This window comes from Sabethes cyaneus, chromosome 1 (genome assembly GCF_943734655.1).
Source record: "Sabethes cyaneus chromosome 1, idSabCyanKW18_F2, whole genome shotgun sequence".
Lineage (NCBI taxonomy): Eukaryota > Metazoa > Arthropoda > Insecta > Diptera > Culicidae > Sabethes > Sabethes cyaneus.
Genome location: NC_071353.1, coordinates 163,573,059 through 163,579,058, shown reverse-complemented (window position 1 = coordinate 163,579,058; position 6,000 = coordinate 163,573,059).

Here is a 6,000-nt window from a genome sequence, read left to right as displayed (position 1 = left end):
CGATGATGTTTTCCCGGTTTTCGTACGAGAAAAACAAGGAAAGAAAATGTTTTGGTCAACACGCAGATGTTGAAAGCCGCTTACGGGATTTCATATAAGTGTGAGTAAGCTAGAAAAGTCTCCAAAATTTTTACACGATCAATCATTTACACTCTAAATAAGGTAAATTTTTGCTCCCTCCCATTGATGGAAAACACGGAAAACACCAAGAGCTTTACATTTCTTCCGGTTAGGGCGCAACTAGCCAATTGTACACAACGAGGAATATCACTGTGATAATTTGCAAGTACAGGCCTATGTGGGACCCATTTGGCATGCTGATTCTCTGCCAAGACTCGATATTTGGCAACGGTGCCGGCAACGCCGCCGAATGTTGAGCGACACTGTCATAATGTGTCCGCAATACATTCCGCGATCTGCTTGCCGATAATCTATAGGCTATCTCCAAGACCCTATTGGTGGTCGCCCCTTGTTCGTTGTAACGGATGACAGGTCCATTCTCGTTGAACACATCGATGCGGCAGTTGAAGAGATTTCGGAACAAGCGGCAACGGTCTCCTCACCTCCCCACTCTCGCTCGTCCCTTAATCGGGACAGGAAAGACTGAACCGATTGATCCGCAGTGTTGTGCTGCTCATCCCGTCCTCGTCCTCGTCCTGCTTCGGTGACAGCTTGCATCAGACAGGGCATGTACCTTTCCAAGTGAAGACCTATGTGCTCCACTACGTCCCTTCTGAGTTGGAGGATGGCGTCAGCATGACGAGTATCCTGGAGGGGATACCGATAAAACTGGTTGACGATCGCGGCAAAAAGGCAATTACCGTCTTTGGGAATAACCCGAACAAGTACCGAGCCTCCGTTATACTTATACTTATACTTTCCATTATATTCTTCTTCGATTAATAAATAAATTCTCGTATTAACAAACTAATGCACTAGCTGCAAGCTGCCATAATGGCATATAGGAAAATGGTCCTGGCATTTAGTGAGCACAGGTAGACAATAAAAGCGACATAGCTTACCGCGATGATATAGGTAGATGGAGAGTTGGGTAGGCATAGAATCCCAAAATCATACACTCAAAATAATCTGCACATATTTAATTAATGGTAAACAAAATTCGCCCAGAAGTACACATCAAAATTATACGCATATGAATAGTATGTGCAAATTTTAATGATAACGGTTAAAAACACATAAACGATAACGATAACTGGGCACATTGCAAAAATCTATAGGTGAGACACACAGAAACTATACGAAAAGTTTTCTCAGTGTAGTGATATTACATAACCTGAAAATTGCAATGTTGCCATGTTAACTAAAATTTTCCCGCTTTTTCTCAGTACGGCTGGGTTTAAGAAAAAAGCTTTTTATGTGAAAATTTGTTCAAAGTTATGCGTAGAATTTGATTTTGTTTGGGTTTCACAAAAAACAAATTTGTATAACTTCAAAATGGATGGTAACAGGGTGGCAACTACCTGGAAAAACCTGGAATCGTCAGGGAATTTGAAATTACCTGGAAAAACCTGGAATAATCAGGGAATTTTTCAAACAACACCAATGATCGATTCATTGAGTAGCCAAGAACACTTAGAAACAGATAAAGAAGTACGGCACACAAGCGATAGATTGGGTTATCGATAATTAGCTCAGTGTTTTGCAAAGAGCCTTATTCTGCGAGGCAAGTGAAGTGATATTGTTGTTGCAGTTGAAAACCGTAATAATCGACGTGCGACATTCGGTTTTATTCTTGTTCTGTGTGTCGCAACTACGTCGCAGGTGGTGCGCTGTATAGCGCTTAAATGTGAGAACACAGCGCACCACGTGTGACGTAGTTGCGACACACAGAACAAGAATAAAACCGAATGTCGCACGTCGATTATTACGGTTTTCAACTGCAACAACAGTATAACAAATTTAGTTTGCACTCACTTTGCGCGTTTCGTTTGGCGTTAGTCAAGTCGAATCGAATGACATTGAAGTTTCAGGACGGACATTTTGCGGCATGTGACACAATTCGCAGAACATCGAAGTAAATGCCAGCCCAAAAAACCAAGAGTTCGAATAATGGTGTCTAACAAGGGTTAAACAGCTTTATGTATATCAATCTATAACTTGCTAAGCAGCGTCACTTTTAAGTAATTAACCGAACTTTCAAGCTGTCTTGGGTTCACTGCATAGAACGCTAAGCAGCTTCGAAATAAACTGTCAAAAACTAAGTAAAAACAAATTTAAAAGTACTTCTATGTTCTATTTTTATACTTCTACCTAACTTCTATATTCGTTGCATTTGCCTGCTGTTGGGTTTGAACCCGGGTGTTCCGCGTTGTAAACCTATACCGATCCAGTGCGTCACCTTTGTCGTATACAAGCGATGCGAATTTTGCCAATGAGTTGTTTCTTAAGTAAATGTTCGTTTTAGAACTTGCAGCAGCTTTATGCAGCGCGAGCTAATTATAGAACATAAAGTTTGGAACCAGGCAATTAACTATAGTAGTGATATACCGACAGCATATGCTACACAACACAACACAATAATGAAGAGCATTACATTCTAATTTATATTTGTAATTAGAAATGTGCGAGGATTAAATTTATTCAAGTGAAATAAAAATAATTAATCTCCAATAGTTTCAGGTTCTGCTGGTTTGATCACCAGAAATATAAACAAAAAAAGCAGCACGCAGAACTTGTTAGCAACTAAAGTTACTTCAGAACTTCATGTAGCATCCTAATAGCACTGACGAACTGACAGGACACATAGAAGAAAGTCCTTTAAAAACCATCGTCCTGCACATTTTGCTTGCACACTAGCACCCTCTGTTATGCATGTTGCGGACTAGCTTGCATTTGCAGGGTTTTATGCTGTAGGGTTTTGTACATTTGAATGGTTTTATACTGAAAACTCAAAGCAACACACGCGCGCCGCGAAGTGGCCATGTTGCGAAACATGCTTTTTTGAAAAATGAGTGGTTTTTGATTGGACGATGGAATTATCGCGAGTGTCTTGTCTGTTTGTCTGTGCTAATAGCTTTGAAGTATCTATGAAGTACTCGCAGCACTTCTTAAAGCATTTAGTTCCACGTATACTTTATATACACTACTAATCAACAAGAAGGTTCCACGGAACTGAATCTTAACTAATTATGAACTTTCGAGTTCGCGTGTCAAGTAATATTCGAACTTTTCGGTTGCTTGGGAGTGGCTCCGCAGCGAAATTCGGTTTTCGAGAAAAATGTTGGAGAAATTCCACTGACTCACGACAGTACATAAACTGGCTATACTGTTGTATCAAATTGTAACCGAAATGCGGGTGTAGCGACCCTACCTTCCACGTTACGAATTTTTGGCTCTATCTTGGACCCGGAAGAGAAAATCCCGATCAATCCATGCAAAGTGAAATAAGCCGCGTTGGTCCGAAAGTAAAACAGCCACCAGTGGTAAAGCGAAATTAAAAATTAGCTCAATTAAACTGCTTGCATGGCTTATGGCCCGAAGAACGAAAATTAAACGGGTTCGAGAGCTAGCCGCAATGGGCACTAAAAATCCGCTTGCGGCTGAGTTTGCGAATAAACTTGCGCGGGAAAAAGAACAGATGAGGAACCCACGGGAAGAGTGTAATTTGCTGGTCGGCAGAATAAGAGAAAGTGATTGAAGAATTCGCCTAGGGAAATAGAGTAGGTGGGGAAATTTTTCTCAATACCTCGTAGATTGATAAACAATTCAAATATCAATGATCAAAACACATTTTCAGTTAAAATTATATCGCAATATGAAACCTAGAATATTATTAAACACCGGGATTAAATCAGGGAATTTGGTTTTTCGTATCCAGTTGCCACCCTTGGTTGAATAATGCGCTCCAGAACTACCACGAAATTCCACAGCCTCTTATTCAGCAACTCCTATTTCTAACTCCTCGAGGTACCATCCGGGATACGTTCCTTAGTGGAAATCGGACAACCGGTGCAAACTAGGGTCGTATGCGGACAGAGAAGGGGGCACTCATGCGAAGGCTGAGTGTAAACTCTCCGCCTGCAAGACGGTTCTTGTAGGAGGTATGACTACTAAGAACCAAAGCAGACCCTGGTTATAGCGGGCAGTCCGGATAGTCACAGCCGTCCCGTGCAAGCGTTGCCTGTCTACTCTCGTCATCACGTTCTTATCTCTCTTTCCATGCGAGTGTCGACACCGCTCTATTGTATGTATGTATATGTCCAAGGTATCGATCGATCATCGCAAAGTACATTGTATATACAAGGTATTCAGGTCTAACGTACGTATAATAATAGATCAGGTCAATATACTATACAGGTAACCAATAAGCATTTCTAATGTAATTTAAACGCCAGTCAATCCACCTTTTCGCGTGCGTAATGGCGGCTAGTGGGTACAACTTTCGAAAAACGATAGCATGCCTTTGGCAACTTTATTCACTTCAAGTTGATATTTCCAGTCTTGATTGTTCCCGGAATTCCCAACAGCAAATAAACATTGTTGAAAAGTGTACCCACTAGCCGCCATTAAGCGCGCGAGAAGGTGGATAAGCATTTAAGTTGCCCTAAATGCTACCTGAATGCTATTTTGGAAAAATAAGCGGCTACTTTACTGCTAGCCCTCTTATAGTGCTGACAAGGCTTATTTGCAGCTTGTTACCGACAAGAAGAATTTAAATAGAATTGTGGATGCCAATTTACAACAGTTATGCAGCCTGCAGTATAAAACGCCTATACTAATGCCTTTTGTTTACCTGGGGAGGGTCCAAAGCCCCTAAAGGAGGATGGTTTTAATAGCTGTTATCCACGGCTATTATGTAAAAACTTGAATGGATAAAGCCCTAATCCAAGGTGTGACGCGACCCGTGCCGAGGAATGAATGGTGGAGGGGGTTCTATAAATTCACTTGCCGCAACGAAGCCTGTGGAGTACGAGGGCGCCCTCCACAGCGATTTGCCCTTGCTGCATCAAGCCGGTCACTGATGCAGTGGACGATTTCTTTCCGTGCATGCTCTCTCTGCCGAAAAACAATGAAACGAATGAGGTGGAGAGGAGGATAGGGGTTGCCGAGTCTCAATAAGAGAGATCTCAGCAAGTCTACCGGTCTTGCGACAGGACATTGTCCGAGTAAATATCATCTTCGGAATCTCGATTTCGTACAAGACGATATTTAACCTCGGAACACTTGCTCTGCAATCGTGGAGCACAAATAGTACGCAGATTGCAGTATCTCAAAAAGGGGAAATCTGGTTGGCGTCGCCGATCAAGGTACTAGGTTCATAAACCTAGTCATCCCTGATTGGCACATGTCTCGTTCCAGCTACCAGCCTGTCACTTCCTCAATAAGTGATAGGTAAGCTTGAAGCGTATAGTAAAATAATAAAACGGGGCATACCACTATAGTTCAAAATACTGGGCGCAGTCGTAAGAGTACCCAACAGAAGAGGAAAACTTCAAAATCAAAAAAAAATCCGAAAGAGTGTCCAACGACAGCTCTTCACCAGATTTTAAGGCATAATTTAAGCTATCCTTGAAAAAAAGCTATCACAACCACCTTGCCTCTCAGCCTTGGGCAGACCTGGCTCTACCTACCCCACCTCATGCTGCAAACGGAAACAGAAGGGGAAGGAAGAACTTCCTAGTAGAACAGTTGTTTATCACTTTTGCGTTGCTCATGCCGAATGATCCTAACTGAAGACATGCTGTGCCACTTTCAATTTTTGATTGTGCGACAAGTCCTACGCCGTATCATTCGAACATTTGGCCACCCCTATTTTAAGTTCCTGTAGTCACACTTACTTGATGAAATGCCCAACACAGACTGGCAAGCAGGAGTGGTTTCTGTCCTATTTATGGGTCCTCCGAACAATTTTTCGTACCAATAATAGTTGGTATAACTATTCACGCGCTCAGTTTATCCAACAGGTACTCAGTTGACGTCCAAAAAATATTTGCTTCTTTTAATTTTGGGTGCCCCAGGATTCCTAATTCTATTGGGCCT